We start from the raw sequence: 12,643 nt of genomic DNA, 5'->3' as shown, positions 1-12,643 counted from the left end.
TCGCTGCCCAATTGATTTCTTCCACCTCAACTACAGATTAAGTACTTAGAAGATCTCAGTGAGGGAAAATTTCTTTGGGACATGTAATCCTTTAACAATTTCTTGCCTAGCTGACTGATTGTCAGCCAACCAAAGAACAAGCTTTGTGCATTTAAGCTGTCAGGAGAATACCTGGGCATGCTTCCACCACCATTACACTTCAATGTCATTTCGTGATTTGGTGGACTGAGGAGAATTATTAGGCTGGAGGTAGCCTGTATTCTTGCATGAATACTTGGGGTCTGGAAAAATTCAGGCTGGAATTGACTGAGCATAGTAGACAATGCAAATGAGCCCAGACTGTTTCTAGAGCACCAAAACACGGGAATGCAACCCCCATAACATACACACACACTATTAAACACAGGTTTTAATGTTCACAAAAAATAGGGAAACATGTGGGCGTAACAAAGCATAAATGTACTTTAGTTTACAGCAGAGAACCTTTATTTCACTTATTATTCTTATTTATTTGATTTATATACCACCCTTTATCCAAAGATCCCAGGGCGGTGTACAATATTAAGAACATAATTAACACAGTATAATAATAAAAAATAATACAAAGCTTAATACTACACAGCATAATAATAAAATAATAATAACTGCTCCCCCCAAAAAACACATTTAACAAGCCATAGATTATTTAATGGCCAAAGGCCTGAGTAAATATAAATGTTTTTGCTTGGTGCCTAAAGGCATGTAATGATGGTACCAGACAAGACTCTCTGAGGAAAGCATTCCACAGATGAGGAGCCATGACAAAAGGCCTGTTCTCATGCTATCACCCTCCAAACCGCTCAGGGAGGGGACATAGAGAAGGGCCTCAGATGGCAAGCACAGAGTCTGGGTCGGTTCATAATTCATATGGGGAGACGGCGGTTCTTAATGTTCTGCAGGCCTGAGCAGGGTAATGAATCTAAGGCTATGTACACTCTATAGCTTTTAAACTCATTCAAAGCGCACTTTCCTCTCTCAAAGAATTCTGGGCAATGTAGTTTAACCTTCAGAGAGTTACAATTCCCAGCAACCTTTAACAAACTACAGCATCCATAATTCTTTGAGGGGATAAAATGTGCTTCAAATGTGCTTTAAATGTATAGTGTGTACGGAGCCTAAATAAACTACCATTCTCAAATTTGTGGTACTTTAATATGGAACATCACTGGGTTAAATAATTCCCTCCAACTACAAGCAGTAACTAATTATCACAAGCCCAATTGTTCTCTACAAGTTGAGAAGCCCTTAGGGACAGGTAAGGTCAAAAGGAAGAGCCTGTTCAGAAAACTTTAGGAATCAAGTTGGCCTGGTGTGGCCAACGTGGAGCTCAGTCAGCAAATCCTCCTTCCCTCTTCAATTAGTCCTTAATAAGTGCAATCCTTTGCATGTCTTAACCCAATGGAGTTCAATGGAGTTCAATGGAACTCACTCTCAGGTAAGTGTATATAAGATTGTAGCCCAAATAATAAATAAGTGCTTAATGAGCTGACCCCTCTAATGTCTACACCCACATTCTATTCACAACACCACACTGATTTGACACAGTATATAAGTCATCAAAATCTTTTCACCTTTAAAAAGGAGAGAGAATAGCTATATCTAATATTACACACACACACACACACACACACACACACACACACACACACACTATAGATCAGAGGTAGCCAATATGGTACACTTCAGATGTTGTGGATAATAATAATAATTTATTACTTGTACCCCACCTATCTGACTGGGTTGCCCCAGCCACTCTGGGCAGCTTCCAAAAGAATATAAAGAACACACAATACATCAGAAATTAAAAGCTTCCCAATACAGGACTGCCTAAAAGTGAGGTAGTTGTTTATTTCCTTGACATCTGACGGGAGGGCGTTCTACTACCCAGAAGGCCCTCTGCCTGGTTCCCTGTAACTTCACTTCACGCAATGAGGGAACCGCCAAGAAGGCCCTCAGAGCAGGAGCTCAGCGTCCGGGCTGAACGATGGGTGGAGAAGAACCTTTAGGTAGACAGAGCCGAAGCTATTTAGGACTATAGCTCCAGAGCATGGTTTGCAACTGCTCCTAGATTCATTCATTCATTTTATTTGTATTCCACTTTTCCACACACAAAATCATGCTTGCAACAAAGAAAACAGGAATACGTTTCAAACAAACACTATGGAAACAATTTCATAATAACAGAGCAAAACAAAAGCAAGTATAATAATATACAAAAAGCAACATTTCAATACTATAAATTTAACAAGTTTACTTAAACACCATGCAGCATCCAACAGCAAAAGTAACAAGAGTGTTTCACTGTTTCAACTTAGTCCTAGAAACACACCTCCCATAATGTTGCTCACAGTCTCTCTCCTGCAAACACTTACAAGGCTTTCAAGAGCAAGGGATGGGTAGCTGGAAACACCACTTCTATGCATAGCGGTCAACCTTCCCTTTTTTTACGGGAAATTCCCTTATTCCAGCACTGTTTCCCACTGCTATCCCGGATTGTTAGATATCCTGTAGACTGTCCCCGGGACAGGTGAGGCTGCTGATCCCTTATTTTCAAATCTGAAAGTTGACAGCTATGCTTCTATGATGTTGTTCTCTCTCAACCCATCAGCCATTAGTAAGGGTCAGTGGGTGTTTGAACCCATTTGGGAAGCCAATAGGGCATCCATTTGTTAGTTATGTCCTCTTTGAACTTATTTTCTGGGCTCTGGGGAACTAAATGGAAGGATCTGATCCACATATTGTATGAGCTAAAGTTTAGTTTCAGAAAGCAGTGGTGATCATTATGCCTAAGCTGAAGCCTGGAGAAGCAGAAAAGATACAGTTGAATCATTACTGAATGCATGTACTGTATCATTTTTCCTACCATGCAAACTTTGAGACAAGCACAGCAATGGGCCCTATATCATCCTTTGAAGATAGGTGCCTGGATGGTTGACAGTTCTCTGACCACAGCACCCAAGGGATCCCTAGATGAGGACATTCTAATTATTCCCTGTTCTAATTAACAACAAGAAAAGGGAGAAAAATGATCTCTGTGACCAACTGGAGCTTATGCTGGAACAACACAGGCTTTTTTGTTTAATTGGGAATGAAATATTACTTTTATTCAATTTTATATTTGGGTACCTTTTGATTTTACATGTTTCCTCATCAGAGTTTAGGAATTATCTGTGTCTGTTTGATTAATCTAGGAAGCAGCTATTCAAGGGGGTGGGAATCTTCTATGATAAGCTCTGGGGTGAAGAGGGGGTTCAAGATATGAACTGGGCACTCAGTATTGTGGTGAGAGACATCTTCCCCTGTCATCTGGTAATTGCCCAGGTGTTTGCCTTTATAGTATATTGTTTTTATTTTACCCAAAATTTTCATTCCAGTTTAGAAATAAAAACCTTTGTTTGGGGCAATTAGTTAGAGACAGTTAGAAACCAGGTGGTTTGAAGGCTTTTTTGTCCAGGCCTGGACAGACTTTGCAACTTAATTTTGATAAGGAAAGCTGAAAAATTAAAGGATGAAAGGGAGGGAAAAGAAACAAAGAAGGCACAGGATCTTGGTGAAAGTCATAAATTAATGGAGTAGTTTTTAATGAGGAGAAAGTTATTCAGGAGTATAACAAGAGAGAGAAGTAATCAGAGTTTGGGGAAAGATTTTAAATGAGAGAGGTCTTTATACTGAGAAACACACAAAGAAGAGTTACCTACCTCTTACCTTACTTAGCTTTCTATCCTTATTTCTCTTCCTTTACTCTGTGCACTGTCCTTCCACCCTTGCCTAACATAATCTCTCCTAAGTGCTCAGGGTATACTGGCATGGGGCTTTAAGGAGATGGAGTGTAAGCCATTTGCATTTTGCTTTTAGCCCATTTTCTTGGCCAAGTTTGTCTTCGTGCTAAATTCAAGACAAGGTTCACAGGGAGTAGATTTTTCTTTAGCTCTTTCTCCTCTGTTTTTCCTTTTAATTTCCTTCTTTCTCTCCCTCTCTTTCTTTTCTTTTTTCTTTTTTGCTCAAGGATTCCCCAGCTGGAGCCAGTGGACCTCATTCCAACAATTTGCCTAGATGTGGACCTCTTGAACATTTTATACAACCAATGGGAGGAATAAGGATTTAATTTGGGGTTGCAGTGATTAACCTAATTTCATATTCACATTATTTACAAGGCACTTTCATTGGGAGCTGTACACAGTTAACATTAAGATTCAAATATTTCTATTTGAAACTGTGAAAACTTCCTAGTAACAGTTGAAAAAGCATGCTAATGGTAGCAGACAGCAAGTTCAAATGGGTGATGCACAACCAGCTAGCAAACCCTTCTGAATCAGTGGAGAAAATAACAGCTTGTTTGCAGTGGAGCAGGACACACATGCAATTCTTCTACAAAGCGAGAAACAAAAACAGGACAAAATTCATCCCCAGCTTGTTTCTGTTTGGGCACAAAGGAAGCTGTGTCTGTGCTTATGATTCTGGCTAATCAACTCCAGCAGAATTCTAAGTGTCTGAAATGTACATTTAATGTGATTATCAAGGCACCATCAAGATTAGAAAATTAAATCCCACATCCTCAACACATCTTGGTGAGATGAACATACGAGTAAAGATGTGTATGATTACACCATTAACACAGCCATTCTAACCAAAACAGGGGACTTATGGGAATTTCAACATCATTGGGGGCAGGCTTGGGCTACAGATCAGGCCACTGTACAGTGGTCAATAGCCCAAATCCACAAGGAGGACAACTGCCTACCTAGTCATCACCCAGAACACCAGCTGTAGTCATCCAGGCTCAACACTCCTTAGAGGCAATCACCTGTCATATTAATCTCCCCACAATGCAGCTGGGTCCCTGACAGTGTCGCTCTAGGACACACTACCAGGTGTACAAAAACCTTTTGGGGGAATTTAATTGGCAGGAACAGAAGCAGTGCTGGCCAGCTAGATGAGTTTAAAAAAAATATATAAAAAAATAAAAATCCTGCTGCTATACCCACCTGACACTGCCAAGATAAGGGGAGGGTTCTGCTACCACTGAGGATCCCATCAAATCTAGCCCTGCTCCAGATGCAACTCATTGTAGCCCATTAATCACATATTTTCTAAACTGACCTACCGCATAGCAATGTTATAGATAGTATTTTATAGAGTAGTCACACCAACATATCTTTTAAGTGAATGCAATGAAAACCAATGTATTGGTTGTACACTGACATAGTGAGATTCACATTACAAGTTCCACATTATGTTTGAATACACTATACATCAATATTGCCTTACTGGTTTAAGGACATGCATGTGTATTTAATACAGCTTCCTATTTCAACCTTGTAAGATCATAGAATCATAAACCTGTAGAGTTGGAAGGTACCGTGGGGGTCATCTAGTCCAACCCCCTGCAATGCAGGACTCTTTTGCCCAACATGAGGCTTGAACCCACAACCCTGAGATTGAGCCTCATCATGCTCTATCAACTTAGCTATCCAGAGTATATTGACATCAATCCACTTTGTCCTACAGTTTCTCACAAAATTGCATATATATTTCAGGGATTTGTAACAAACTTGACTCAGCCACATCAGTGACACTACTGATGTCATATTTCTCATTTAACAATATTCCCCCTCTGCAAGGACACTCAAAATAAGAGTCATAACTCTGCCTTAAGAGTTCTGGCCCTGAAAGAACATTGAAATTTCATTCACATGGCCACCAACAGACCCCATAAACGCAGATGAAAAAGTCTCAATTCTAAAACCACTCACATGCGTAATAGGTTCTTACCAAACTGAACATGTCAATTAAGTTTTAATTTAGGGTTTTAATTTGTACATCTTGAGATGCCTTTACTAACAGTTGCTCACCATGTTTTACAAAGATAAAACTTGCTCTGTTTAAATATAATTTAAATATAGTAGCATCATTAGACAAACCATTTTAAATTAAACACTTGGACAAGTAGCCATAATTATATACTTATTTAGTTTTTAATTATGATATTGTTGATAGAATTTTGTTTTTATCAATGATGAAATGCCCATTTTATGCTCTTCCAACTAAGGAAATAAACATGATTTTTATAAAGCAGTTTTTAAAAAATAGTGTAATGAATACAACCTATTCAGAATACACAATTAAGAACCCTGCCAATAATTTTGACAAGTTAACAGAATATAACATCTCTAAGGAAATATATGCCGGCAGTTACACACAAACCCGCACAATGCTGATTGTAGTATTTTGGAAATGTCAAAGTTCCAGAGTACAGGCTCAGGTTGACAAAGTACGTAATAAACTTCTTCATTCAATAGGCAAACTCAAAATGGAAATTTACGTGTAATATATTATCTAACAACACAGTTGAAAATGTCACAGTACTGCTGACAACATATTTGCTACGGGAAGGGCGAAATGGCAACACTCCCATGATACATATTAGAAGACACATAACCCAGCAGCTAAAATATGAACTGCAAGTTTAATGCCATCACCCTTTTCCAGCTGTGATAAGTCCAAGGTACACTGAACCATCAGAGAAGCAGCTGCCTACTAATTGTAGAGGTTTTAAAATCAAGCATCTCTTTTCTGCCCACTCCTCAACACTGTCATTTTGCACAGAAGTCAACACAAACTCAACACGCAAAGTCTAACACAGTTCAGATAATACTCTGCCAACATAATGCTCACAAGTAAACACAATTACTTCCCATCCCAAAACCTCTGTTTATTAGATTGCTTGGAGAGGAAGATACTCAAACCAATCGGGTATAAATAACTCTATACCGTAATAACTGTACTAAGTTATAAATTCATGTCATTTCATCATTTTCAACAAATGCCTTGGCGGGACCGGAGACCTTCTCAGGCTCAGATACAAAGCAGGTTGCCTGAAGTTGCTCAGAAGCTTAAAGAGGCCTAAAGGCAGCAAACGGCTGGCTTATCTTTTTCAACTATACTCTCTCTATTTCCTTTTTCCCAGTGGCATCTTACTGAGACAATTAAAAGCAGGAGGAGACTTTGTAATTTAGAAGCCGCCCAGCGACGTGTTTAAACGCATACACTGAACCATAAAACCGATGCCCAGAGAAAAGAAAATGTGGTATTGAATAAAGGACCGGCTAACATGAAAGGGGGACAAGCAAGCATCCCTTCCCTAGGAATAGGAGGAAAGAAGATATTTCTCTATTTCAGACACACACACAAACCCCAGAAAGCTCCTCTGGTCCTCCCCCCCCCCTCTCCTTTTATACCCACACATATACAGTACACACACTGCAGAAAAATGACCACTTATTCAGAACAGGGGGAGGGGGGCAGGAGGGATGGATTCTCTGTCTGATTTCTCTCCCAAGCGCGCACACAGAGGGACGCATGTGAGAAAGAAGAAGAAGAAAGGGAAAGAAGGGAAAGGAGGGAAAGAGGGAAAGAGGCGGTGGAGGGGGGGGGATAAACACACACACACACACACACACACACACAAAATGTGCATGTATGTGATTCCCTCTCGCAGAGGCAGTAATTTTAAATCCTGCACATAGACATGCATTTTGATGGAGGTGGGGGGGGGGGGTTTGGTAAGTGAGCGCTGTGACAGCCTGGCTGGCAAGAGAGAAAGAGCGTGAACACAAAGGAGGGAGGAGGGAGGGATGGAGGGATGGAGGAAGGGATGCAGGAAGGGATGCTAAGGTAAGGATGGGGAGGGGGTGAAAGGTGGCAGATGGGAGGCGGGGGGGGTAAGGAGGGAGTCGAGGGGGGGGGACGGGAAGGAAAAGAGAGAGAGAGAGAGAGACGGGAGAAGGAGGGATGGGAGGAAGGTGCCAGGGAGGAGGCGAGACAGACGGGAGGATGAAAGGCAGCAGGAGAGGAGGGAGGGAGGGATGCAGGGGAGGCTGCTGAGCCCCGGCCTCACCTCCGCTCGGTGCGTGGTGGGAGAGCCGCCTCGTTCGCCTCCTCACGCCGGGCTTGTGGCGCCCAACGAGCGAGCGGGCTGCGCTGCCTCGCGAGGGCTCCCCTGGCTCTCCCTCACGCACGCCAGAGAGCGCGACTGGCGGCGGCCAAGGCGGTCCCCGCCTACCTCCTCCTCCCTCCCCGTCCTCCGCCCGGCCTTTCTCTCCCGCTCGGGCCCGCCTTCGCCTCCCTCCTCCTGACAAGCGGCGGCGGCGGCGGCGGCGGTTGTGAGGGAAGGGCCGACGACGCGCAGCAGCCGAAGGTTCCGCCAGCGCGCCTGCGCCGCCGGGGGAATAACGGCAGGTGGCGCCCGTTGAGGAGACGTTGCGGGGGGGGGGCACTCGCACTGCCGGCTCGCGAGCGTTGGGCGGGGGGGGGGGGGCGGTGTGCTTGTTACCTGAGAGAACGGGCGAGCGGGGCCCGGCCAGAGGCCAGTGCGCAGGTGCCGCCGCCGCCGCCTGTGGGGATGGCAACGGCGTTGCTAAGCGCCCGCGGCGGCCACGCGCCGCCCGTTACAAAGCGCGCGGGGGGGGGGCGTGAGGAGAAGGGTCGGCCTGTGGGGCTTCAGGAAGAAAGAGAGGGATAAGGGTGTGAGGGAGGGCAAGTAGGTGGGGGAGGGTTAGGGGTGTAAGGGGGGAGGGGTGTGAGGGAGAGCAAATGGGTGGGGGAGGGTTAGGGGTGTAAGGGGGAGGGGTGTGAGGGAGAGCAAGTGGGGGAGGGGTGTAATGGGGGAGGGTTAGGGGTGTAAGGGGGGAGGGGTGTGAGGGAGAGCAAGTGGGGGGAGGGTGGGGTGTAAAGGGGAGGGTTAGGGGTGTAAGGGGGGAGGGGTGTGAGGGAGAGCAAGTGGGGGGGAGGGTGGGGTGTAAAGGGGAGGGTTAGGGTGTAAGGGGGGAGGGGTGTGAGGGAGAGCAAATGGGTGGGGGAGGGTTAGGGGTGTAAGGGGGAGGGGTGAGAGGGTGTAATGGGGGAGGGTTAGAGGTGTAAGGGGGAGGGGTGTGAGGGAGAGCAAATGGGTGGGGGAGGGTTAGGGGTGTAAGGGGGAGGGGTGAGAGGGTGTAATGGGGGAGGGTTAGAGGTGTAAGGGGGAGGGGTGTGAGGGAGAGCAAGTGGGGGAGGGGGGAGGGTGGGGTGTAAAGGGGAGGGTTAGGGGTGTAAGGGGGAGGGGTGTGAGGGAGAGCAAATGGGTGGGGGAGGGTTAGGGGTGTAAGGGGGAGGGGTGTGAGGGAGAGCAAATGGGTGGGGGAGGGTTAGGGGTATGAGGGAGGGCAGGTAGGGTCGGGGTGGGGGGACTGGCCAGCGTTAAGACCCCAAGCACTGAAAAAACTATGTTGGGCACCGCACCCTCCCAATGTGCATTTCAAAATAAAAACCATACTAAATAATACTATTGTTTTAAATATCAAACGGAAAGTGTTAAATTCTTTTCTTTCTAAAAACATATTTTGGGGAGGGGGTGCTGACCCTTTGCTGGTGCCCTAGGCAGGTGTATACTTTGTCTTCCGGCAGAGGTAGGTGTGTGCGCGCGCATGTGCGCAAAAGCTAGGAGCCTACATATCTGTGCCAAGGGCCTACCAATCTATATCCATGCACATTCTCCTTCTGTATGTCCCCTTTGTCCCCTTCTTCCTATACCTGCTTGTTTTAGGAAAATACTTATTTTTACGGGCAGGCAAACCTCTGAACATAGCAGAACTGTTACTGTATGCTTACGTCTTTGAAGGGGTGGAAACAATACATGAGAATAAGTTATCTTTCAGGGATATGTCATCAATATTGGTGCACAGTCTTTCACATTTTTATCCAAAGTAGATACTCCAAAGATTTACATGTGTTTGAAGTGGCATAAAATTATTGCCTTTGTTAGATGTGTAATCAATAGAACAATACCAAGTTTCCACAAATTTGTCTGCATTCGATCCTTTCCCCTACTTGTGGTTATGTATATTTACCTCATAGGAATTATATCCTGCTTTCCTGTACCACCAGCTGTTTGTATAGAAAATTTTAAAATGGCCGTTTTAAAAATAAAAATCAAACTGTAAAAGCATATATATATATATATATATGCAAAACCAGCATAAGCTGAAAATAAAATGACATGTTAAAAGTGTAAAGACAAAAAAAAAGTATTTAGTGGGTGTCAAAAGCTACAACAAAGGCATAATTTCTGACTATTTGGATGTTATTGTTTATGTTATATATGTTTATCTAACATAACAGGCTCCCGACAATATATACATGCATACATATATATGCAGGTTTTGGTGTCCTCGGGTGTCTTCCCGTATGGTGTATAGCCTCCAATGTTCTGGGCAGAGAGGAAGTTCCCAAGCTAGTGTGCCTTTTCTTCTTTTCTTCTTTTGTTCTTTGTGTCTTGACCTCTTGAACTTTGTGAAGAGTTTTTCTGAGAAGATGGCTGTACTGCACAAAGTACAAAGACTTTAGCAACTAATCCACACCTAATGACCCACCTAAGTGGTACTCAGGATATCACTCAAGAAATCACTCAAGATATCCCTCAAGTAATTAAGGAACAAAAGAAGAAAAGGCACACTAGCTTGGGAACTTCCTCTCTGCCCAGAACATTGGAGGCTATACACCACACCCCCTCAACAGTATTTATAGGAACTCAAACACTGAGATCCTGCTCTGTTCCAGTAACAAGAAGCCGAAAGCACCAGCCTGAAGATGACGAGTGAGACCTCGTCGAAACGTCGCCTAGACACCCCAACTTTTACACGGGAAGACACCCGAGGACACCAAAACCTGCATTCCTGTACCCGTGAAAATCTACGAAAGCAAATACATATATATATATATACACACACAAACACACACACATATATATATGCCTTCCTTTTCATCCTTCATTCCATCTTTGCTTCATTTCCTATCTTGTGTCCTTTGCCTTTATTTCTGACCATCTCTGTTCCTTTCTTTGTATCCATCATCTCTTGCAGTCTGTAATCTCCCACTCTATGGGGGAAAGTCTCTACAATTTGTTGTCATTTTTTAAAAAACATTAAATGGTCAAAGGTAAATCAGTACAGAAAAAGTAGCATGCTCACCAATGTTTATTAATGCTTAATAAAAGTCGTTAATATACACCAATGCTTAATACCATACCCTGCTCATCAATAAATACACCTCAGTTTCAACCAATCATTCGCATCATTGCAAAAATGTACCATCACTAAATACCGTGGTACCTTGGTAGTCGAACACCTTTTATGTCGAACAGATCAGCTCCCGAACGCCTGGAAGCGAGTGTTATGGTTTGCGAATGGGAAGCCGAACATCCGATGCGTTTTCCGATTGAGTGCAGGAAGCTCCTGCAGCCAATCGGAAGCCGTGCCTTGATTCTCAAACCATTCCGGGAGTTGAACAGACTCCTGAAACAGATTATGTTAAACAACCAAGGCACCAGTGTATGCATATTGTATTACTATAATGATTTGAAATAATCCAATTCTTGCTAATTTCACAATCAACTATATTAACACATAAGTAACATATTGTTGTTATTTATTGTTGTTAGCCGCCCTGAGCCCGGCTTTGGCTGGGGAGGGCGGGATATAAATAAAAAATTATTTTTATTATTATATATGAAATTGACTTTTTTCTGAACGTTCTTTTAGCATTCTAATGTCATAATCCAACTATTAACTTTCATCAAGAGAGGAAAACTATAAATGTACAGTGGTACCTCGGGTTACATACGCTTCAGGATACAGACTTCAGGATAACCCAGAAATAATACCTCGGGTTAAGAACTTTGCTTCAGGATGAGAACAGAAATCGTGCTCCAGCAGCGCAGCAGAAGGCCCCATTAGCTAAAGTGGTGCTTCAGTTTAAGAACAGTTTCAGGTTAAGAACGGACCTCCAGAATGAATTAAGTACTTAACCCGAGGTACCACTGTATAGCAAGCCTACTCAGGCTGATTTTATAAAGATTTTTATAATTTTATACATGTTTTTAAAGTCTGTTGATTTTTGGTATTTTTTATATATATAAACAGCTTGGTTTTATTTTTTTGTTGAGTTGTATATAAATCTTCTTAAATAAATAAAAATGCAAAGCCAGTCCCCGATCATGAGTTGCATCATTGGAGGCCAAATAATAAAATAAAAATTAAACTCTAGTGTAGAGCAGGAAGGGATGGCGACTAATAAAATTCACAGGAAGTCTGTGGATGATTTATTGAAGAAGGGAGATGTGTGGACTGTGAGATAAGAGGCCCATGGGAGATACATCTTACTTGCTCATCGCTGATGGGTAACTCCAAAGGCTCACCCTATTTCCTTGACTGTAATTTTTTACAAAACAAAACAGATTTTAATATTGTAATTTTAAATTACTGTAACCTGCTTTGGGACCTTATGGTGAAAAGTGGGCAAGAAAATGAAATGAGGATGAGTCAACCATGCTACTGTAAAATAGGATTAGAAATCACCATAATGAAAATCTCAGTTTTAATAATAATAATAATAATGTCTCCAGGACGTTGTGTTGTTAGCATCCATCTGTCTCGAGAGACAGGTGGACAAAGTACCCCAGAAGGTGCACAGTGTGTCCCCCACCAGAGGTACTACCCCTCCCCTAACACCCCTTTCACCCCACAGCGTGAATAAAGGAATCGCAATCAGCAGATGAAGCTATGAAGAGGAA

This window comes from Podarcis melisellensis (assembly GCF_964234715.1).
Source record: "Podarcis melisellensis genome assembly, chromosome: 9".
Lineage (NCBI taxonomy): Eukaryota > Metazoa > Chordata > Lepidosauria > Squamata > Lacertidae > Podarcis > Podarcis melisellensis.
This window is presented reverse-complemented; position numbering follows the sequence as displayed.